This window comes from Passer domesticus, chromosome 3, assembly GCF_036417665.1.
Source record: "Passer domesticus isolate bPasDom1 chromosome 3, bPasDom1.hap1, whole genome shotgun sequence".
NCBI lineage: Eukaryota > Metazoa > Chordata > Aves > Passeriformes > Passeridae > Passer > Passer domesticus.
The window spans coordinates 72109586-72134708 of NC_087476.1; the positions used below are offsets into that span (position 1 = coordinate 72109586).

Here is a 25123-nt window from a genome sequence, read left to right on the forward strand (position 1 = left end):
CATTTACACATGTAAAATGCTATTATTCTTTCTTGGAACCATATACCAAAATGTAAATTACTCTACAAGAGGAGCAAGCATCAAACTCAAGGACCCAGAGGATAAGGGCAAATAAGCATCCTAGCAGGAACAAGCTGGAGAGTCAACCTGAAGCTTGTCAGCTACTGTAGAGCAATAATTCACATTCATGCCGTTACCGTGTGGCAAAAGGAAGGCAAGGTTAATTCCTCACGCTCAGCACAGCCTGCAAGCACACACGTGACTGTAACTTCACTTCTGATCTTAGGGCTGACAACTTCTCTAGGGGTGCCTGCCCTCAGGACCAGCCGCTGTCAATGTCACGTAAGTACAGAGCAGCAGCTCACGGTGTGCCTTCACGGGCTGGGTGGCCTCGTCTCTCTAATGAATTTATGGTGGCTGAGCCTGGCTGGCAGTCGGGTTAGCATGACCTGGTGACCAAACCCGCTCCAGCTGCAGGCAGAGCCAAGGACAGGCTCAGACCAGCCCTGAGCAGCACATCCTTCCATCCACTTGCTGTCTGTGTCCGGGCAGGCCTGCGGAGCTGGGCTGAAGAAGTGGCTTGGTGCCACTGTACCGCAGCCAGACGGAATGGTTTGGGGCTTGCCAAAACTTTTGCACCTCCCTCCCTCCCTCCCTCCCTCCCTCCCTCCCTCCCTCCCTCCCTCCCTCCCTCCCTCCCTCCCTCCCTCCCTCCCTCCCTCCCTCCCTCCCTCCCTCCCTCCCTCCCTCCCTCCCTCCCTCCCTCCCTCCCTCCCTCCCTCCCTCCAGTGCTGCTCTGGTTAAGCCTGTGCATTCCAGGGAAGTGGCTGCTGCTCTGCCCCATCCTTTGGGCGGGCAGCCTCCTGAGGCAGGGCTTTTGTTTGCAAGGCAGCCTGGCTGGCCTTTATTTTCCTTAGAAAGCAGTAATGCTTTGTAGGGCTGTCAGGAAACATCAGCCTGACAGTCTCCTACACATACTCCTCTTTCTGCCTGGAGGAGAGGATGAAGGGAAGGAGCAATTTGGCATGAAAATGAGAAACAGGTCAAGCTGCTTGCAAACCTGGCCTCTGAAAAAGAGATAGGGAAAGAGAACAGAAAAGCAATTACCTCAGAAAGCTAGGTTACTCCTTACTCCAAATTAGTACAGCTGATTTGAAAAACCCTGACCAACCTTTCTGTAGCTCAGCTGAGCGGTTTGCTAAAGGTGCTCTGTCACCACTGAAGAAGCATTTCCAAACCTGGAAGGAGACCACATTTCCACTTATTTTCACTCCAAAGTGAAACAACCCTTCTCTGCTCAGATATTTGAGAACCTCATCTGAAAAAACCTTGGTGCTAGAGATACAGAGAAAGATGTTGAGGTTTGTAAAGGTATCCAGATGCATAAGTGGTTGTCAAAAATTCCAGGTAACAGAGCTAAGTCACTGACAATCTACATTTCTTTCTGAATTTTATTGATGTTACTCAACAGCTTTCAGGGTAAGGCTTGTGATCCTCACTCAAGCAGTGGCTGTAGTGTCTAGGAGGAATTAATATATGTATCATAAATACACTTGGCCTCTTCTTGATGTATGTGCAAAGAAGTATTTTTGTGATGTGGCTCTTTGCCAGTGTTCCTGAGAAAGTCACATATGTTATTCTTCCTCTGTAAACTGATAAAATAGAAAAATTAGGTTTTGAAATATTTCTAAACCTCTTTTTGCAGTATTTAACCCTTATTTATTAAGAAAACGAAAAGTCAACACTTTCCTTATTCCCCTGAATTCCTACACCAAGAGCTTCTCTCATCCATCACAGTGACAGTGATATGTTACCAGGCACCAAAAACTCTGCGCCTCCTCCTCTAAGGGCACTCCTATGCAAAGTGAGGTACATGCTCAGCCAATTTCCTGACTTCCTTAGTGGTTTTAATTTCTAATTTTAATGCTATGTTAGAATAAATGTTTCACATCTATTGTTGAAGTCTCTGGATGATTTCTGATCCTACAAGATTAATTCCAAATTTCTTTCCCTTGATAGCTGATTTGGATGTAGTAAATGATGTTCTGTCCATTCTGACAGCTGCTCAAGTTATCCAGTAATCCTAGATTGCTGCTAGTCATGACCGTCTCTCAAAGACCAAATTAAAACATAACTCTCTCATACATCAATTAAGATGTCCCTGCCTTGACTAACAGGATTTCCCCTCCCTCCACTTTTCTTCGGTGTGCTCACAAAACCTACTAGTTTAAACCTCAGTAAGTCAAAGGCCTTTAGCTACAGATCAAGCACAGAAGAGAGAGCAGATTATCCTGCCCATCCATCTCTTCCCTGGAGAGTGGAAATGAATGAAATTAGAATTGGACATTCTCTGTGTCTTGTTTCATCTTCCACTGAAACTGAGGACAAAGAACAAATCAGGGTCTAAGTGTGACAGAATGAAAACCTGGTCTTCAAATAAAAAAAGCAGATTTCAGCAAATTCAGAGAGCAGTTAGGCAGTCTCAGGAAGAAATTTAAGTGAAAAAGTGCAGAAGGCTGATGGGTATATTACAAGCAAAGCTGTGCAGACAAGCAATAGAATCTACAGTAAACCTTATATAGCTGCATCAGGAGTGTGTCATTACTTGAAATTAAAAAAAAAAAAAAAGGAGTCTCGCAAATAGTAAAAACAAGGCAAGAAAACAATAAAACCAATTCTCCTAACTGTGTGAGAAGCGGGAGTGAGGAAAAGGGAGTTGTAGCTCCATTACTTAATGGACACAGAGAACAAATAAAGCATGATGAAGAGGTGTTTGAAGTATTCAATGCTTTTTTTGGGAGAATCTTCATTAGAAAAGAAATTGCCATGAAGTCCCATTGAAGTGGTTGAAAAAACTGTACTGACTGGTTTGCAATCATCTCTTGTCAAAATGAGAAGGCATTTCGAGTTGGATTCTGCAGGGGAATTTTTTCCTTGGGACTATTTTTGTTCACTGTCTTCATTATCATGGTGGATGATGGAAGAGACTTCATGTGCAGCAGACACCCAGCTGGGAAGGAGCTATAATGAGATTGGAGGGCATAAAAAGAAAAAGACTGATCTCAATGAGGTGAAGGAATAATCTGGACCCAGTGAAATGGAATTATTTTGAGAAAAGTTGGAAGTATTATACATTGAAATCAAATGCGTAAAAACAGATTGCACAATAAATGCTGAGAAAGCAGTACAGAAGAACCAGAACTGGGGTTTTGGCTTGCTGCAAACTGAGCAAGCCAATAATATGTTGATGTTTTGAGAAAGGTGAATCTTTGGGTAGGAGGTGTTAGCAGGCAGAGAGTGTGAGAGCTACTTATGCCACTTCACCCAGCGCTGCTGAGATCCCACCTGGTGCAATGTGGCCACATTTGGATATCGTGTCAGAGACAATCTGGGCAAAGCAGCAAAAAAGGGAAGAGTTTCGGGAGGCACAAGATAAGTGGGTTTGGTTTTGTCTAGAAAGTAGATAACTGAGGAGAATAACAAAGCTTTCAATACACAGAGAGCTGTTTTTTACTTTCCTGCTTGTCTCCTGCTGGCAGGATGAGAAATAATTGGCGTAATATATAGAAACATAGCCTAAGATTAGGTGTAATCTCCTGTAATATCCTACAGCCTGTAGGAGAGCTGTAAACACTGAACATGGGGAGAAGATGGATATTGCAGAATTGCCTTCACTGAAAGCCTTCCAGAGCGGGTAAGAGGGTGTATGGAATGGTGTCAAGCACCTCTCAAGATTGCTCTGATCTCCTTTCAAGACAGGCTATGGAACTGGGGAGAGATTTTGGGAGACTATATAGTCCATTCCTTCTCTCCAAAGCACAGTTAACTGCAAAACATTAATGTAGTTCAAGAAACAGGATAATGGCTGTTAAAATATCCCCACAAAATAGGAACTAATACCTTTAATTTCTGCTGTATCACAGCAGAGTCCCAAGCTCTGTCTGATCTGGCAGAGGTGGCAGGGGCTGTCCTGTGCTGTGGTCTGCCCAGCAGTCTGGGTGATGCTGTTGCAGTTTATGTGTAATATGTTTTACAACTATTAGGTGTTCTGTAGGTCATCCTTTTTTCTATATTAACCCACCCCTGAGGAGTTAGATCCAAAGCGACAGTGGAGGAAGAGGTGAAGCTGTTTGCAGGGACAAGGTGATGTCTTCCCTGATGTCCCAGCCTCTCTCCCCATAAGGCTGGACACCTAGGCTCTGAGTTTGAAAAGAAGCTGGCCTCAGAAAAGAAGAGGATGCAAGTGACTCATCTGCACCAGAGACAATCCCCCTGTCCAATTGTAGCACCAGCGACAGTGATTTACACAGGAAAAGGCCTGGTGCATTTTGTCAGAGAGGATGGCAAATGCAGAGGGCCAGAGTTCACTGACTGTGAGGTATAAAATGTTGGTTCTTGGGGCTGGGGATGGTTCCCCAATCCCTGCAGGCCCTAGTGCAACCAGACCACTGTCAATGGAGCAGCTGTGACATGGGCATGGCGAGGCTCAGTGGGAGGGTGGGAACCTCTCTCAGTGCAGCGGAAGGGAAACTGGCCCCAGCCCTAAGTCTCAGTTGCATCTTTTCTCTCATGGTCTGTGTTTAAAAGAAAAATAGACTTTGTCTGTGCTAAGTTACTGGGATGTTTGTCTCCCTAGAACCCAATACTCACATAGAACTGGAGCTGCAGAAGTGCTCTAATTTTTTTGAGCTCTGTAGGAGAAATGAGTCCCAAGGAAACTTGAGTGTGTTTTTCGATCTTGAAAAAATTAGTTTCTTTGTCCCTCCCCACCTTGCTGGAGTAATTGCCATAAAATAATCATTGCTTTTGAAGCCAGTCCTACTTTTCTCTCATGCTTGAAAAGCTGCTCTCTCCAGCTCTGTGTACAGGCACCGATTGGCCCTTCTCCAGGTAATACTCAGTGAAGAAACGCCTGCTCGCATACCTGCTGCAACTATTTACATTTCACTCTCTTTGACAATAAATTAGTTCCACAGAGGTCTGAGCAACAGTTGTTTTGAGCAGGGAGGGAGTTTGGATTCTGCAACTGCATTTACACAGCCAGCCCTTATCTTCATGAATATAAGAGAGCAGGGAGCTTGTTGATGCAAACTAACACCAAGTGAACTGTGTTTGCCAGCAGAGCAGTTTCCCATGTGAAAACCCTGATTTCCTTCTTCTTGATGAGGCCGTGGCACAGCCAAGTCAAGGACAGAGTCTCTTTTTTTTCCAAACCAGCTGTTAATGGAATAAGTAATTCTGCAGACCTGTCTTTCACATCTCACTCACTTTATATGCAGTCTAATTAATTCTGTCGGGGAAAATAATTGGCTCAGATCTGGTCGATCCAACTGAAGTTCTAAATAACTTTGGTTGAGTGGTATTTATATTGCAGCAACTAGTCTTGGGCAAAGCGCTCGCACGCGCAGAATACTAAGGCTGTGCTAACTTGGCACAAAAATAGCGCTGTGGTCCGTCAAGTGGCATTAAGTCCCATCTATAAAAAGCCATGCAGCTGCCTCTGAAGTGTGGCTATCTCGGGAGAGGGGGAGGGGAGCACTCCAGCCTGTGTCGGTGCTGGACAATGGGCAGCACGGAAACACTGCCAATCGTCAAGAGTGTGGCGTGAAAAGCTTCCCAGCTGCAGAGAAGTCATTGGAATGACCCTGTAGGGACGCAGGAGTTGTTGAGGAAAGATTTCAAGGGTGCAGTCATGCCAGGAAGGTGCACAGGCAAGGAATAGTGAGTGTTGAGGAGGGTCCAGGGTTATGGACAAGGCTAAAAGATCTGGAGTAAAGGAGAAGATGGATACAGAGGGGAATGGCACATCACAGGGAAAGAGAAGGCTGGTATATCAGTAATCTGTGACTGTCCTCACCTGGGGGATGGACCCAGTGAGGGAGGATGGGTCTGAGTGCTGCCAGGGAGATGTTCTGACAGCTGGACTGCCAATAAGTGAATACCATCCTCTCACTGTAATGTAGGGTGGGGTGTTCTCATCTGTGATTTTTTTAAGGCACGAACATCTTGACTTTAGGACACAGATGGAAGGCAGGTGTTACTGTGCTGAAGGTCAGAGCTACATTTAAAAGTACCTTTAGCTTTCTTCATCCTACAGTTTCTCTGTGAACATTTGGGCCAGCACATCTCTCCCCCTCCACCCAACAAATTTTAGATCTGCAGCCAGATCCTCACTCTCCAACTCAGCCTTCATCTCTGCTTGCAAAAGCATCAGCCCACTCTCTTGGATCTTAGAAAAGGAAATTTGTCTTTCCATCTGGTCCTTTTCATCTCCTCGTTCAATAGGTAGCATTTGCCTGAGATAGCTCACCCCGTAGTGGAGAACAACAAGTTTTGTGCTGCTCTGACTGCTGCAAAAGGTCTTCTTTCATAAGCAAATTGTGTAAAGTGGCTCTCCTACTGCAAGCCTCCTCTAGTAGCCTGCTGGTCTCTCTGGGGAAGCCTGGGTAAATGAACAAGTGTGAACAGCAGTGTCGCAGCCTTCTGCACTTCCTTTCTCCCCAGTGCTAAAAATAAGATCTCATTTGTAAATAAGATATCTCCTATTTTTATAGTGCTTTTGAGATGTGCTGGATTAACAAGTCTGCTTCCTGACTCCCTCTCCAGCCACGTTGTGCCCAGCCTGGGCAGTAGCTGTGCTTGCTGTGTCAAATCACAGCACACTGTTGATGTGTTCCCATCCTGCTCTGGTGGATGCATCCTTGGGAAGGTGAGCGGTTTTCATTCCAGCTCAGTCTCTGATTTCTCCCCTGGGATTACCAACATGACACACACTCTGGTAGTTTCTGATCTTGTAATGAGGACGCCAGTCTGCAAGACCTACTTAAGCTCGTTCACAGGTAGTAACTAAAAGGTGCAGGGCACTCAAGTATCACCATCACACTCACTCTCCTTCTTGGTTTTTAGCCAAAAGCTTCCTGCTGACTGACAAGGTTTGCCAACCCCTCAGGACAATTGGTATCATTAAACAATCTTGTCTCCTTTCCCAGCCCTACAAAGGGGCTCACCAAAATGAATGTTTCTTTCATCTAACTCTCATGTTGACCCTGAAGTTAAATCCCTGCAGAAGTCAATAGCCCTGAAATCAACTGGCACATATTTTTTGAGAAAAATATGTGAGTGTTGATGTGCTTACCAGGTAGACACCAGGCAGCCATTCTCCAAACCTCCTCCGTGTATCTGGATGAGGTTGAGCTGTGGGACATCATGGAGAAAGACTGCTCAGAGCAGATCATTTATCCTTCTCATTGCTGACCTAAAAAGGCAAAAGGGATCAAGCTGCTCCACCCACTGGGCAGCAATTGCAGCCATCATAAGCAGAATGGATCTAGTCTTGATGCAGCTAATTTGTAAACCACTAGCAATAAAATCATGGCAGCTCAAAGCCCAGGAGGCTGTGTAAAATTGTGCCTGGAACTCTGTAGTGCTTATGGCAGTCTGAACCACTGCTGTTTCATCCCAAGCGATGTCTGAGCCACTCCTGTCAAACCTATCCTGAAGGCATGACACTGGCAGTTAGGCTGCCTTCAGCTGGGATGGGGCCTCTAATTTTAAGGAAGCAGCAAGGGATTGAAGTTTGTCCAGCGTCATCCCATGGGGTACTCCAAATGGGGCACTCTAAGTCTTCAGTTAGCTCCCAGAGCTTCCAAACCCAAAAAGGATACTGGCTGTGCAGAATTCACTTCTGATGAATAAATCAAGCAAGAAACCACTCATGATGACACAGAATGGATCCAAGCTGGTGGGATAGTATAGAAATCTTGTAGCCTACACCAGGATCCTCCTCATCCCACCACTCTGCTGGAGCAGAGTCTGCCTGTCATAATTTCAGCACTTTCATATACTGTCCAAAGCAGGACCAGCTGGATGAGATCCTATGACCCGTGTTATGAATGAGATATGCAACCTTCTGCCTTTAAGTCTGTGAATCTGGAAAAATAACCCCGCATCAAAAATAATACTCTGCCATAGGAAATTTCTATGAGAGTGTTACCATTTCTCATTTTAACTTGAAGAATTTTCCCCATCCTTCCCTGCCCCCACTTATAGATTTATTTGGTTTCCTCCCTCTCCAGCTCAATCCAATTAAACAAAAAAATTACTTTATTCATGTGAGTGTTAGGTGAACTTTACTCAGGAAAAATGCTGAATACACCAAAAGCAAAGAACATTTTTTATGTGACTAGGCTTTTCCTGGGATATTTTTTTTCTTGCTCAGCAAAGCTCTTAAGTAAAAAAGTGGCTGAAACCCCACACTTCAATATACAGACAAGTCAAACATCAACAAAATGGCAAAAACCTGGAATGCTATTTTATCTATTTTGTTGGTCACTGAATTTCTTTTCCACATTGGGAGCATTCCCATACAAGAGATTAACAAAATAAGACCTTGATCCTCTCAATGTAAGAGGATTTTTAAACAGCAAAATTAAGCTCTTGGAATATAAGAATGGTTAGACTTAGGATTGTCTGGGCAATATTCATTTGATTCCCATTTTCATATGTATTATGATACCATCTTTCATCTTGTACCTACATACTTGCATACTAATTTTTCCCTGGGAACCTCTCCTACATTCACCATACAAAATAAATTGTGATCTCATGATCAGCCATTTCATACTTTTCATCATTTCTCTTCATTATTCAGAGTGCATCTCATGCCTTATTTACAATCTGCTATTCAAACTGTGCTGTGGAGGAAATGGACAGCAATTTCCTGATTAACTTTCCTGCCTAACCTCCTGTGGTACCATCCTAGTGCTTTCCAAGTTTTTCTGAATTTGTCTAGACAGCTTCTGTGTGAGGTCTAATAGGCTGCCTGGAGGCAGGGGTGTTAGAAAAAGATCTGGAAAATGGGATCAATAAGAACAAGCATTTGCAAGGCAGCCTAATAACAAAGGAGAAATGACACGCGGGTTAGCCATGGTGCTGTGTACAGAAGGACAACTAGGAGCCTGAGGGAGGGCAAAAGTGTCAGCAGGGGAGCAGGGACACTGGCTCTGGGTGCCCTCTGAGGGGCTTGGCTGGCCATGGCAGCAGCTCTGTGAGTCTCCTGATGCCATCACAGATCTCAGCAGCACCAGGCAGCCCTCCTCCCACCTTTCCTATCTCTTCTGCTGGAAGGGAGCATTTCCAGGGAGGGTTCTTCCTTCAAGTCAGGGGCTTGGCAGCCAGACTGCTGCTAGGGGAGGATGTGCTGGACACGATGGGGAAGTTGTGCTGAAAGCTGCAGAGGTAGGTGCCAACTAACACAAGCTGAAAACAGCCACAGCAAGGTTCCTGATGGGACTTTGCATCAAATTCATCACCAGTCCATCACACTTCAGCTCCCTGGCAGTCCACACCATGAGGCAAGGTCTGTATCCAACAGAAAAAATAAGTTGTCTTCTCAGACATGGAATCATGAAAATGAGGAGCTTCTCACCAGGACTAATCACTGAGGGGAAAGTAAAGAGCAGGAGTCACTCACCAGTGATTCCAAATGAGTGGCTGAAAAGGACAAGTGGAGATTTTTCCCTTGTGGGAGAGCAAACACCTGTGTACAGGCATCCTTCATCTCTTCTCCTGGAGTGTCCATCCTTTCTTGCTCTGAACCCATCCATACTTTCTGATGTATTCACATCTGTCTACTCAAGGGTGCCTCAGCTGGGAGGTGCAAGTGTTGTTACTCTTACTGTGCTAAAAAACCCAGGGATTAACAGGGATTAAGTAGATTCACATTTACACTGCTCATGCCACTAGTGATTGTATTGCATGCTTTGAAATCTCCAGGGGATATAACTCTGGGTTTGCCATTCCCCAATGAGACTGTTTCTCAATTAAAAAAACAATCGCATTTTCTTAAGAGGAAGGAAAAATGGCTCTAAGAAGTGTTATTAGCACAGCCACACAGGTGGATTATGGATATAAATTGAATGTAATTGAATGTTTTGTAAGGGAGGAAACATTTGATGTGAATTTATGGATTAGGTGGTTTTGTTTTCATACTGATCAAGGGAGGTATGTGTATATATATATCTGTATTTATATATCTATATCCATATATCTCTATCTCTATCTACATCTATATCTATCTATCTATCTATCTATCTATCTATATCTATATCTATATCTATATCTATATCTATATCTATCTATATCATCTATATCTATATCTATACATGTATGTCTGTATTTTAGGTGTGGCAAAGGTAATTAATACTTCGGATGATAACAGAATGTGATTATTCCTGCTTTTCTGATTTTCTGGCTTTATTCCTTTACTGCCTTTCTGGAACTGAAGTCTGCAAATACATTAAAGGCTGAATCTTAGCCAGGATGCTGTCAAACAACTGTATTTCAGCAAAACTTAGTGTCATGCCTTCATGGCTCTGTCCTGAAGCTAAGCTCCACACCATTGAAATAGCATGGCAGAAAATAGCATATTGAACCACAGAGAGGTATGGATCAATGAAGTCATTAGCAAAACAACCTTATGGGTAGGGGAGACAATGCAGAAGCCTTGCAATGGAACTCAAGAGCCCTCTTTAAGAGCAGGCTGCACAGTAATGACTGGTAATGCAGAGAGCGGCAACATATTAAGGAGGCCCTTTACAGCAGCCCCCTTATAACTGAATTTCCAGGAACAAAAAACTTTTCTCTCTCTTTCCTGCCACCAAGCTTTGTTGGATCTGTCCCACTGGCAACATTAAGAGCCTGGTTCAGGGAAGGCAGCCTTCTTGCTACCTGGTCTCCTTTTGTGAGCACGGGTGTCCCCTGCCCCTGCCTCCTGCTAAGCTCAGGGTGGGCACAGGGTAAGGCCCCCTTAGGGGAAAGCAGAAAATGACAAACAGCAACTTTCCAGAAAGGATCTGGCACTGTTAAACTGTGACTTTATGATTAAGCTGTAAACTGCCCCCTGTAGCATCGCTTGGCTGGCTACTATCTTGCATAATAAATGGAGTGAGCACAGAAAGATTTACCGGTTTGAGCATTTCTGTCCCTATTATGAATTCACCAAGGGGAATGAAGTAGGCACCAAGCCTCCACAAGGCAAAGTAAATAAAATAAAATGAAAATCTAATTTTCTCTGTTTCACACAAGCCTTTAAGAGGACAAGAGGATTGCAATAGATATTTGTTTTTCTATAGATTTCCAATCATACTTTTGTTGCCTTGTATCACCTCTACATACTCAATGCCTGTTTATTTCTTCCCCATTCCATAAAAAAGAGGGAAATAAGTTGGGGGAGTCTAATTACTGAAATTTAATTAAAACAATTTAAGAATTACTTAATCAATTTTCTCACAAGAGATCTTTTTGGTAACAGCTGTACACAGGCAATTTATTGGTTACTGAAGCCAACCTTGTTTTTTAATATAAACAGACTAATTAATCAGTGGTTAACTGTCGTAATGACCAGCTCTAGCATGTAATTATTGCTGCTGTCATGAAGCATAATAGCTTATTTCCCAGGGTTATTATGCAAATGCCAACATTGACCACTCTGTAAAGTTTAAAGCGCTTTCCGTGATTATTTCTCATTTCCACATTCTCAGGACATTTTGGAGCACATGTTTCTCCTGGTGTGAAAAGTTTTATGCAGCTTTTCAGTTCCATAGCACATATCTGGGCACGCTGGAGAGAAACATCCCAGTTCTTCCGGGTTTTAATTGCCGGAGAGGAACGGAAGAAGAAAAATTGTTTATTTCCCACATTAGAGACCTATTCTATGCACACTTTTTTGTATGGGCCTGTGGAAAGAAAGAACCAAGACCACCAACAGGCTGAAGTTGGAGGTATTTATTTTAGTATTTAACTAAGTTTGGAGGTGAAGTCCTGTACATCCATTGAGGTGAGGCAGACTCCCTACGGAGGAGAGCCAAGAGCTCTCCACAGCTCAGTAGAAGGCAGAAGCCTAAATGTAAGCACGCAGGAAAAATAAGGGTAATACATGGAATAATAGCATTTAAAAGGAGACATGGGCATTGAGTAAGGCATGAAAGTCTCTGAGGTGAACGTGCATATCTGGAACATGTATCTGTAGACATGGCATGTATGCATGGACAGGGAGGTAGAGAGATGTGTGTGTACAGCCAGCCTGAAATCACCTCCCTGCCCCTCCTTCTGCTCACCCCATGGTAATGGCCCCCAGGACTGACCCAGTGCATGCACAGGGACACTGAGGCCACCCTTCTGCTTCCCCATCATTACCCAGCCCTGTGCACATTACGGAGTTAAAGATTATTTTTAACAGATCTAATAAACCTGAAATTTCTAGCAACAGATGCCAAATTTTATCATCTCACTGGAGCTGGCAATAAAGAGGTTCACAAAAAGACAGCAGGAAGGAAAGCAGAGTGAGCAGAGGGGCTGTTAGAGAGGAGGCAAGTGTGAGGCAGTTGCAGGCAGCAGTCAGCAGGGCAGTAAAAGCTAATAAAACCTTGATGTACACACCACACTAATCAAAGAACAGGTATTGCATTCCTATCTCCCATTTCCTCGGCCTTCACACAGCAGCTGGTGGGAATATTGTGCTTGTTTTTGTAGATAAACAGATCCCAAGTGAGCTATACCTGAACATCTCTGTCAGACCACTGATGTGCAACAACCCTTCAAAATCTCTAAAATGAAGCCATGAACTTTCACTAATTTTCTCACTGCCAGCTTTCCCTAGCCTCATAGTACAGAAAGGGCTCAGGGCAGGCTTTGAAGGTCTGAGTCAGCACCAGGGAAGGAAAGGAAGGAGGAAGGGAGGGAGAGCAGGAGAGGGCAAGGTGGCCTTTGTCCAGGGCCCATTTTTGGCCTGTTAGACCATCTGTGTTAACTTCAGGAAGGTGAAGGGAAGGAAGGAATTGCTGCAGTGGACCTGGACTAGACATGGATCTAAATTTCTGCCTGTCATGGCCACCCCTGTCCAATTTTTTGGATGAAGGCACCCAGTCCCCTTTCTCTGTCACAAAAAACCTCCGCCATCCGCAGCCTGCTGTGGGGTTGGATCACAACTGGAAAAAAATGAGACTGCTTCTTTAGAGGCAGCATTATATATGATTGTCCAGGTCATGTCTAGGATTGAACCAATTTTGAAAAAAATTAGCACTGTTCCACCACCGGTGAAGGCAGAATAAGCCCTGGACATTATTTTTGTCAAATAAATAATTTCTTTGTGGCTCATCATGCAGGGCTAGGGTCAGCCCAGCCGCCACTTAACTCAAACTCCAAGCCCAGAAGGGGCCAGAAGAGCAGCTCTGCCTGCTGGGAGCATGCTGTGGGGGCAGTTGTTCTTGTCCTGGCTGCTCAGGACTTTAACAATAAGTTAAAGTACGACCTGACAGGCTGTGCCTTTGCTGCCAGTGCTGCAAGATTGCATGGGCTGTAAAAGGGCTGCAAACGTGTCAGTAAGCGCTCCTCTTGCTGGGCAAGGACGGCCAGACCTTTTGTCAATATCTGTGTCTGCCCTCATGCTGTCACTGGAGAAAACAGGAAGGATTTTGCTGGCTTCAGTGGCTTTCAGGAGGTGTAAAAGCAGCCTCCTTCTGCAAGGGCAGACCCAGGCTCCAACAGCGGTGGGTCAGACACCTGGATGTTGTATGTCCCAAGCACCAGGCAGTAGCTGAGATATGTGGCCTGTGTGCCACTGTGACTGGAGAGACAAGAAGGCAGCCTGCCTGACTGCAAGGCAGGACAGCAGGAGGTGTGCTCAGCTGGCTGAACATTGCTCTGCATGTGTATCTCTCACTTATCTCAAAGGTTTTATGACTCAGAAGTTTGTTTTCATGGGTTGCAAAAAGGGAAATTTGCATTATTTCTTGTTTGTGTACCACAGCGTGTCTCTGGGAGCACAGATGCTCTTACAGCTCTTGACACCAGCAGAGCAAAGATTAGTCTGGTCCAAACCATCACATTTTTACCAGGCATCAGGGGGTCCCACTCCCTCCCAGGAGCTGGCAGAAGCGAGCGCTTTGGTAACTGATGTTACATCTCCCATCAGAAAGTGCATGGAATGAGGGCAGCCATATATTTCCTCCAATTTGGCATTGAACCAGAGGCATAGAACAAGCGTAATTTCCACATCAGGCCAGAGACGTAATAGGAAAACCATCTAACAGGTGAAAAATTAAATGGCCCCTGACACGGGCAGTTAATCCCTCCTGCCTGTCACAGCTTTCCCCACTGCTCCCTGAAGTCTCTGTGTAATATAAACTGTTCTCATTTCACAAGCTCACTGCAGGCTAAGCAGCTGTTAATCGCCCTTGACTGCGCTGCTGTAATCATCTGCAGGCATGGGGCTCCTGTGAGGAATATCTCCACACTGCTGCTGGAGGACAGCACGTGCTCTACTACCTAGACTGCTGGTACTCCAGGGTGGCCTGCAAAATCTGATGCTTCAGAAGCACAGACTTTGCTGTGGGCTGTAAAAGCTTGCTGGCAGTGTGGGTACCCCCCTGTGCCTTCCTGACCTCAGCTGTGTCTGTGCACATCACGGCTGCACCTCCTGGCAGCGCAGTGCATGTGCCTGAGACAGCAAGGACTTGGCACTTGGAGGGGGACCAAGTTTTCGTTCACATTTGGATGGTCCAGGTTGCTAGCAGGCCCTCAGGATTTGGTGAGGATGGAGCATCCCCCCCACTGCCACGGCCTGGCCTCACTGCCTGGGAGCTGATGCAGTGGGGTCCTGGCTGCAGGGTGAGCCCTGCGTGTGGTGTGTGGGGACAGTGCTGGATGCTGTGCATGCTGGATGGGCAGGCAGATGGGTAACAAGCACAGGTTGCCAGAGCTTGGTAGTAAAAGCCTTGTTCAGTAGGTTCCTTGTTTGTTTCATGTTCCTAAAAGAACAGCTACTGCTTTGTTTTTGCTGTGCCTTCCCTTTGGGGTCCAGCATTGCTGGCATGACTTGATGGTTCCCCAGCCCTGAAGAAGCCCTGCTCTTTCTACATTGGACCACTCTCAGATGCATCTCAACACCACCAGGGATGTCTTTCCACAGTCCTAAAATAATTTAAATGGGTTTCATTAGCAAAAGAGGATCTGCTTTGAAAAAAATGCTTTTCTTTAGTGAATATTTCTCTTTGTAGTTACCCTAACACTCCAGTCTTGACTTTTGTAGTATTTAACTGAAACCCAAGTGAGTTTCCCCTGCTTCTGTTTTCTCTCCCTGTATGCTGTATTTCCTCCCCTGAATATCAACCTGAATTAAGTAAAGGCAGTCTTTTTCTTAATACCTGATGTCTTCAGTGTTTGCTGTTTTGATTACATTAGCCCCTAGCTCACTGTATATCTACTGTATAAACAAGGGGCTAGGAACTTAGTTAATTTTCAAAACAAAAAGCATCTTTAGGCCTAGACCTGTATGACTGATGAGCAACATGGTGCTGTGACTGTGGCTTGATTAGACCTTAACATTTAAAATAATTGAATCTCCTTTAAGTGGTGCTTACACTTTTTTTTTTGCCTACTCCTCAGTCACCATGAGGAGACATGGTGGAGCTTGATTAAAAGAAAAGGATTTCAAAATGATGTTCCTATACATGGGCACCCAAACTGAATTTGAAATGCTTAAATATGCATGTCTGCTTTTCCTTCATGTTAATCAATCACAGAGGTGAACTGGCCCATTTTCTGTTAGCTAACCAATTAGGCAGCACAGCTCACAAGCTCTAAGTCAAATATTGGGCAAGATAGCTGTCTGTCACGTTTGAGAAATAGATTTAGGAGTTAATGGTCTGTCCCCAGATATGTTATGAGCAAAAAATTGGCCTAAATGTGTAGAATGAATTATTTACTGTGCACAATTCTCCCAGTTTTTCTCATTCAAAATGCAAGATAGTTAAACACATGCCATTATCTCCACTTTTCTAGATTCATAGATCTTAAGGCCAAGGGGGTATTTAAGACCATCTAGGTTGACCTGTAGCTTAATGCAGGCTAAAAACTCTTTCTGCATGGAGAGCGTAATTTTTGCTTGAGCAACAGCACATCTTTTAAAAAGACAGCTAATTATGGTTTGAAAACATCGTGTGTTACAGAATCCAGTACATCCCTTTAAGCTGTTTGGATAATTACCCTGGCTGCTAACATTTTTTTCTTGTTTCTAGTCTTTTAGCTTTCAGCCATGGAATCTTATTATGCCTTTACATCACCAGATTACAGATCCATCTGCCACCAGAAATCCCTTTCATAATGGTTTGTAAGTCGGGATCAAGTCACCTTTTGTATTCTCTTGAATAAGCTAAAAGCACTAAGCTTTGTTCGTCTTTTACTATAAATCCTGGTTGTCCCATCTTGGATTATTCTTGCAGCTTCCATCTGAACCTTTTCTGGTTTTGATTTTATTATGCAGGCACAAAATTTCCTTAGAATTGTCAAAATCCATAGCTGGCAATTCCCTGTCTGGGGGACTGCATTCAGCCTCATATAGCTCTGATTTAGTAATTAATTCAGAAAGAAGAGTGCATTGGTCACAGAGCTGAAACTTGCCTTGTTCTGGAGTGCAGGGGTGGTGGCTTGAGTGTCCCTATTACATTCATAGAAGCTAAAATCCAAGTCAGTAACACAGAAAGCTTAGTAGTGTAAAAACCCAGTTTCCTGATGTCAAAAACATTTAAAAGCCAAATTATCCTATAGAAATAATTTGAAATGTGAGACATCATGGCAGTTTTGTTTCCCTGCAGCTCCAAATGAGTAAAGAAGAGGTAGAAAAGTTCAGAGAAGAAGTAGAAAAGTTCAGAGCAGGACAAGAAGAATGGTAACAGATATAGTGAAAATACTTTCATTCACAGAGTGATTAAATAGACTAGACTCTGCCACCTTGGAAAAGAGTTGATTGAGGAGGGAAGGTGGCAGAATGCAGCTGAAAATAAGGCAAAAAAGGTGAATGGCAGTGACTGAGTGCAATAATGAGGGAGGCGTCAAATGAAAAGACAGAGTGAACAAAAAGAGGTGCTTCTTCATCTGTCCTCTCACTCACTTTGATGTTTCCTGCCATGCAGCCTGCGTGGCTGCTAAAAGTCTATATATGTTCCAGAAGTAACCAGGCAAAGGAAGGGAAGAAAGATCCAGTAAAGGCCTCCAATGCCAGCTTGGGAGGACATGCAGGGTCTGGAAGGTTGGCGGGGAGGTACAGGCAGGTGCTACTGGTGTTTGTGCTGCTCTGCTTTTGTACTCCAGGCAAGCTGGCTGCTACTGGAGGGTCACTTTGGAAGGATTTTGATTGCACTCTTTCCAGCTGTTCTCATGGTCTTAAAATGGGAAGTGTAATTGGGAATTTCATACAGTTGCTTACTGCATGCCCCAAAGCCACACAGCTCCCCAAGAGAAAAAATGTTGCGTTGGTAAGAAAAACCAGACTGGCTTGAAATAGGCAAATGTAGCTGAATACAAATGCACACACACACAGGGGAAAAGAAGATAGTAAAGAATATCAATTAGAAGGATGGAAAGCCAGAAAAATTCTTAATAAAGTGAAAGGACACCAAGAAAAAACCTAAGGTAAGAGGGCCATTGGCAATAAAAGAAAGGTTTGACTATGTCTGGTAATACAAAAAAAAAAAAAATCCTAACAAAGATTCTAGTCTATAAAAACATGTTTTTAATGTAGAAATGTCAAATAGTTTCAATATGTCTTGTTGTTCCAAGTGTTTTTTTGAAAAGTCTGCATGAAGAATTCACAGAGGGTGAAGATGAAATCTGTTCCCTTCCAACAGTAACTTGGCATTATGCAGAGCTAATAAGCCGGCTGTTTTTAACCACTAGGTCTGGATGCAGCAAGAACTTTAAAGAGCTGGATGAGGAGATGTGTGGGCTATTAAAGTTGGTAAATCAAGGGAATGCTGGAAAGGCTTGCCTAGAGAGAAAGAAGATTCAGATATTGATAATTATAGACATATCAGCCTGACATAGACAGCGAGCTGGAGCAAAAGAGTGCAATCTCGTTAACAACAAGGCAAAAGAGAGAAAGAACTACACTTATCAGTAATCAGTTTAGGCTTAAGGGAAACAAATTGTTCAATACAATCATGACACCACATCTATTTGTTTGGTGGCAGAGTTGTTGGGAACAATTTATTCATATTTGTCTGAGGTATTCAATATTGTAATATATTTTTTTTTATTAACAATTATTCCAAATAACAAGTCATATTAAAAATATGGTAACATTCTAGGTCTAAAACATGCTCTTGAGTATAGGGCTGTATTCAGTAGGGAACTCTTGGCTTTCTTGTCCTATGCAGTCCAACCCTTGGCTGTATGAATGTCTTAAAAGCAAATCTACAAATATTATGGAAGGGTGGGGAGAGAGGATAATGAAGACGCACCATTAAGTCAAATTACTTCTTACAATGGAAGGCTGCAAATACTGTGTCCTTTAGTACAGCCAAAAGTGAAGTGGTTCTTGTAGGGAGAAGATGAGTAGGCTGCACTTCCAGAAAGGGGGATGCTTTGAGTAACAGCAACCCCAGAAGAGACTTGACCACAGCCTACATAGCTACACCAAGAACAGAAGTCTGATCCTGGATGGATCCAACAGTTTGAGCTGCAGCTACCACGCTCCATTTTGAGCTAAGATCCATCTTTTTAACACCAGGAGTTCCTAGCCATCTAACTGCTTCCTAAGATTTCTCACAGACTGTTTGTTGCCATAGAAGCATATAAAGCTCTTTTATACAGGAGATCATTCCAGAAAAGCAATTTTCACTTTATTCAGTAAATGGACTTTTAAAAATTACCATATGCCTACTCTTTTTGTGCTCTTTTACAGACCTTCCAGAATTAGCCCATGGACACCTCAGGAGACCAAACTGGCCCATCAACCCCTTCTGCACACAAAAACATTTCCATGAGTCTCTGAAATGGGCACAGTATTTCTGTGAGAGTTCCACTGGATTTTTACAAAGGATTCCTCCACCTCCTTGGTATTTTCTCATGTCAACTGCATAACCATACTGTTGCATAGGATGTTAATGTGTGTACCCAGGCTGATCATGCTCATCCTTTTCAGTGTCCTCCTGTCCAGCTTTTAGGTATCATTGTGTTCTTTCTTCCTACAGACATGATCTGGCTCCTACGTTATGAGCTTCCTGGATTGCTATGTATAAATGAGTTGCCTCCTTCACTACATCTTACTCCCTTCTTTTTAGGCTCAGCCAGAACATTATCATTGATGATTTTAATAATTTATTTCAGATAACAGTAGTAAATGCAGTTAGCTTGCAAACTGGTAGTAAGCAGAGTTCTTTATTGCCCAGCCTAATTCCTTACCATCTACAAAGACTCTTGGATTTTGAAGGGAGATGGATTCAGATTTGACCAAACAAATTATGTTAGGATTAGGATAGCAATTTTGTTCTTAGCTTGTTTTTCCTGCTTGGACTGCTAGACAACACTTCTGTCTCAGTTATTTCTGTTACAGCAATAAGTGACAAAGCCAGGATTCAATTGAGACAAAGAATGAAAGGCAGAAGAAATGTTCTTCAGTGGTGCAGGATTGTTTCTCTCTGCAGAAGCACACAAAGTGCCTGTTTGTTGTGTGTGCAATTGCCAAGTTGAGAAGTTATAGACAATATTGATTTGGGCTCCCAGCTCTTTGGAAGCAGGCACTGGGTGGAAGCCAAGGAGGCTGAAGTCTAAATGCGAAGCTGTTTGGGCTCAATGAGCCATTCTTTGAGAGAGGGGACCCTTCTTTTCAGTGTTTGCACCTGTGTGTGCTGTGTGTGTGTGTGCATAAGGAGTTAACAGAAGACAGCATTGTCCAGACACCACAGCAGGGAAACCAGGGGAAGGATACTCCCTTGGTTCATGGTTCCAAACTCTCTTGCTGGGTTTGCAGGCAGTCCATGTGAATTCTTTCCTAGGCTACATTTAAGTGCTCTCAAATGGGGATAACATGATGCACAACATCAGGGTGGTTGGAGGGGTCTAAATGAAAGCCAAAAAAAACCAAGTACTAAGTTGCATAATGAAGTTTCACAAATCCTTTTCATGAGTTTTGATGGATATTACTTTCTCATATAGTTTCATGACTGTGTAAACCAGGATACTTCTTTCACGAGCCATGAGATGACTTAATCCAAATTGAAACGTTTTTTAAATTTTTTTAGGTAAGCCTGACAATATTACACAATAATTGTTTGACGGTGACTTCACACAGGTAAGGAGAAATGTAACTTTGCCAGCCCTTCTGGGCAGAGCGTTTGGACTGGGTGTGAAAGGTGAAGTCTCCTTAACTACAGTTTTCTGCCACTTGAAATGTTTCTGTCATATTCTCTTTCTGATGTGCGGAGCTTGATGACAGAGAAAGCATTTCTCAATCACAAAACTGGTCAGAAAGTGTGAATTGGAATTATCTTTTCTGCTTTTATAAACAATATCATTTCTATAACAACATGTACATGGCTTATGACTCTATCTGGTTTTTATGGCCTGTAAATGTGGAAAACCTGTGCCAAAGGGCAAAAGCATTCCCAGAGATCAATACAATGCAAACAGCCCAGCACAGCCAGCCTGCAAGAAAAATTTGATGGTTGACAAATTCTTTGCTCCCTGCAGTACTCTGGGTTCTTGGCTAACCTCAAGCATACATCAGTTAAAGTCTATGTGGATGGCAGGATTTTGCTCACATCGGCATTGTCTGACCTCTCCATTTCTGCTGCATATCTGTGCCACCTCCTGATTGCTCTCTCTGTAAAATAATCCTCCTTAAATTATTTAGATACATATTCTGTCTTCCCCTTGGCTGCTGTTCTAATTCTGGAGAGTAAAATGACCTCAATTAGAAATTCTTGCTAAAGCATACAACATCACTGAGAGGGTTGCAGTTTGTCTTGTCCTTTCTTGCTTTTCTTAAAGGCCCATTTTGTATGTGTTTGCTTGTCTGCAACTCATTAACTCCTGTCATTACTTTCCCTTAAAACAAAACTAACTAGAAGATAATTATTCAGTTTGCAAAAATGAAATAAAAAATGCCATAATTAAGGTTACAGTTTTCCTTTTTATATCCTTGAGGGGATACTATGTTCCCTAATTATATAATCATACAAAGCCAAGCACCATACACACATATGTGTGTGTTTTATATCAGCAGGGGTTTTTTTATTGTTTTATTAGAAATGCTTCCAATTTGTGGCAGCAAAAGCAAGACTGGTGTGATGGCTGTTAATTTGTAACTCAGAGCCTTTTATTGTTGCTCATGTTACTATACTAATTAAGACATACAGCATTGAATGTCTCTTAACAACTCTGGTTTAGTATCACTTCCAAATATGTTTTGCACATTATTCTTATGTCAAAATCAGTAATGCCATGGTTCCAAAAGTAGTTGTTTTTTGACAGAGAGAGTACTTCAATTTATCAATTCCTGCAAAAAAATTGTGTTTCACCCCAGCATCCACTTACTTATGAATATTGTTTTGTAGAAATGATCTGGAACTTGATCTGAAATTTAATTCTGTAGCACATCAAAAATTTTATCACATTTTTACTTTTTAATTCACCTATCTGAAATTTCTGGTGCTTCCTCATTCTTTATTACCCCTTAGAAAATCAGGACTGATAATACTGAACTCTGACCTCTGCATGAACCAGGGATCTCCTTCAGGTCAGGTTTTCCAAGGTCACCCCTGTCTGTCACATCCATGCGATCTGAAGTTTACTGAAAATATGCTTCATTTTTTTACCTCATCTTTCCAAAAGGAAGGTACTTTGTGGAGAAAACCCACATCTGTCTGACATGATTTGCCTTTCAAAAACTCTTCTGACTCATGATTAATAAATAATTCTCTCAGAATGTACAGTTTATGGCCCAAATGTTTGATCCCTAATCTCCAATATTAACTGTGGATTAACTCATGCTTGCCTGGCACTTTGTGTCTATATTGTACACGAGAAGTTCTTTTGAAGTCGTTCATTAATCTCAGTACTCTCTGGTTTGACTCAGTATCCACACATGTCCTGCACAGGTTTGTTATTACCTAATGCAGAGACTAGGAAAACATCCAGTTGGCTTTCTTTTTTTTTTTTTTCCCCAAGAGCTCTATTTATTGACCCATTATTTTTCTGCAGTTTTCATTCCTCCACTATGCTGATGACATTTCCTTTCTTTAATGATGACATTTCCTTTCTTTAATGATGAAATTTCCTTTCTATAAATATTTATACACTTTCTTCTTGGTTGCATTTTCCTCTCTTTTTCTAGCCATGTTCTAATGTTACTCATGTTTATTCCTATAAACTCTGAAGTTTGCTATTCTGTTATTTTTTTCAGTACCCACAGTTAGACCATCATTTCTTTACTGGAATCCTGGAAGTATGGCCAAATTCCACCCTGATAGCATTTGTTGGATTTGGCAGATGAAAACCAAACAAGGCACATCCGGCAATGTATTCATATGTAGATAGATTGCAAAATCAATCTTATATTTACTTCAAATATTTACTGACATCAAAAGACACCTTTCCTCTTCCTCCTGCCTTTCCCTCCACCTTTTGCCCCTACATTTTTTTCTACCATACATCACCATATGCTGCATCCTGGACAGTGTCATGGGGCAGTATCTCCTGGCATCTGATTCCAGCCACCCTCTTGCTCCTAACACCAAACACCTCTGGCACTCATGTAGAAGGCTGCTGGATGAGCAAGAAGGACTGCTGTCTTCCCCTTGAGCCACTGGGCAGGGGCCGGAGAAAGAAAGTGGACTGAGCACAGTGCAATTTTTTTTCCTGCATCATCTGATATCTCAATCAAATTCTTACAAATGTATAATTTAATGGGAAAAGAGGGTTGGTTAAAAAAAAAGTGGCTGAGGCAAAATCCAGGAAAATGAGAAGTATTTGAGGAAAAAGAAGAAGAACTCCATTTAAAACTCGGTCAAATGAACATGACCTTGCTCTATTTCATAAAACACTATTTCTGTTTTTTCATCATTTCTAGCAAATACACAGGAAGGGTGCTGAGAGGAGAAGAGATTTATTGTGGCAAATTATAGTCTGTGGCCAAAGTAAGGGTAGCCTTTTTCACTGACTACAACCTTAGAAAGACATTTGAAATTATATGAACCCAGCTGTCTGCAGCCTGTTGAATATAATAATTGGAGAGGTACCTGGTGTGTTTTTTAATCTGTGTGAATTTATTATGTAGAGGCTCCACACCTGGTGGCTGTGTGCACTAGTATTCAGTATTTTGCTGTCCCTGCTGCCAGTTACTATGGCTTGTAAATCTTTTCACTGGCAGCAGAACTATCATTCAGTTTTGACCACCTGTGTGAAAACAGAGGAGACAAACTAAACCAGACTGCTTACACCTACTGCCACTTTTGGTGTATCTATCTTTTTATCACTTTGCTTAGCAATAGTGCTTTGAGACTCTGACTGTGGACTGAAAACCCACTGTGCTACATGCTGCGCAAGGACAAAACAAAAAGGAAGTCCTTGCCCTGAATGATTTACTTTCTCCAAATAAAACCCACCCAGACAGCAGAATGAGATAAAGGAGCAGTAGTCATCATAGCAATAGTGACGCACCAGGATTACAGGCAGGGGCTGTGGGTCTCTGCAGCATTGTCCCTGCAGAAGGACAGTGATTAGCCATGGAAATGGATGTGTTAGACCAACAGAGATGTGAGATGATGAGGAACAGGATAAGATTCCTGCTGGGAAATTGCATCATATTATGTAAAATACATGATTCAGAAAGAAAAGACTGTGGAACTAATGGAGGGCCTTGGAGCCCCAAAACATGAAGGAAGGACAGAGAAGACTTCCCAGCTGAAGGGACAGGAAAGAAATGCAGCAGCTGCCTGCACTGAGAGTGATGGACCAGCCAAGAAAAAGGATAAGGAGGAAGGTGGAATCTTGCAGTCTGATTTAGAACAGTCATTAAGACTTGCCTGTAAATCCCTTGCCAAATCATGTCCCTAATGATATCGGAAGAGCAAAAATATATCATTTTCATGTCCTCAATTCCTATGTGTAAAGCAGAAAAGTCTATTCACAGGCAGGTAGAATAAGCAGATGTGCAGAGAAAGCAGCATCCCTGTCTGAGAGCTGTGATTGTTCAGGAAAGAGGAAAAGGAGGATTAGAAGTTGCTTACACCTTCTCAGCTGCACAGTGCAGGAAGAAAGGAGCTGCAGGGAGCTCTTGTAGAAGCCAAGAGCAGTAGCAGCAATTGAAAAAGGAAGCATGGGGAGTTCAGGAATGGTGCTGAGGTCACCAATAGCACATGGAAGAGGAAACATAAGGAAAGCAATTGAAATGCCAATAATACAGTTGGCAAGAGAGCTGATGAAATCCACCAAGAGATCAAGATCTCAGGACAAGGAGGGAGAGGGAAACAAATAAATATCAAGATCATGCCAACACATCCCTGTGTGTGTGTAGCCAGTAGCCCCTGGTTCCTGTGCTGCATCCAACAATACTGCTTCACTGTCTTCTCCAAAGAGGCTGGACAGAGCAGGTGGTGCGCAAAGAGGTTGGCCAGAAACCATATGGCTGGTGTCCACTGAAAGGATTGGTTCTGTTGTGGTCTTCTTCCTTTGCACATCACCCACCTCTGTCCCAACTGCACATCTGAAACAGGCTATTTTCTAACCACTGAGACTTTTAAAACTCATGCTATATTTTCTGCTCATGGTTTGTGACAGCATCCTGTTTATGTTTATATTCACTTTGGCTCATTTCTCTGTTTCTTCATGTTTGGATTTACACCTCTGCTTTGTGGTGTGTAAGACGAGGAGAGCCTTTACATAATATATGGCAGGTGATGTTTATTAAAAAAAGGAGGGCGAAAACAGAGATGTGAATGATTTGGTACAGCAACTCAATAAACTAAAACATATTTTACAAAAAAACCCACCGGCAATCGTGTAGTATAATATCACATGCTGAGCAAATTCGTGGCTATGCATAAGTTAGTGCAGTGCCTTGGCAGATAAAAAGATTAATGAAATCTTCCCTTTCTGCTCACAGAAAAAACCAGTTCCTACAGACTCCCTTAAATCACTTGTCATTGCCACACCCCCATTTTCCTTTTCCATGAACTCAAAAGCCAGGGATGAAAAGGCATAGAGAAATTTTGCCAACCTCCAGCTTCATATTTTCTGGCATCGACATTTAATTATCTCTGCAGACATGTGGCAGGCAAGTCTGTTG

General features: G+C 42.9%; 2 long non-coding RNA genes across 8 annotated transcripts in view; one reads left to right on the plus strand and one right to left on the minus strand.

Moving 5' to 3' along the window:
• Positions 1 to 25123, minus strand: part of LOC135296922 (uncharacterized) — a 100326-nt gene that overhangs the window by 44363 nt on the left and 30840 nt on the right. For all 6 annotated transcript variants that reach the window (XR_010358943.1, XR_010358942.1, XR_010358940.1 and 3 more), the window contains exon 3: positions 1108 to 1238. This is a non-coding gene — a long non-coding RNA (uncharacterized LOC135296922). The remainder of the gene's footprint in view (positions 1 to 1107; positions 1239 to 25123) is intronic.
• Positions 269 to 24287, plus strand: LOC135296923 (uncharacterized). Of its 2 annotated transcripts, none has more exons than XR_010358947.1 (4): positions 269 to 342; positions 18740 to 18893; positions 20079 to 20128; positions 22241 to 24287. It is a non-coding gene; the product is annotated as an uncharacterized LOC135296923 (long non-coding RNA). The 2 variants fall into 2 exon arrangements; XR_010358946.1 differs by lacking the exon at positions 269 to 342 and adding an exon at positions 3534 to 3694.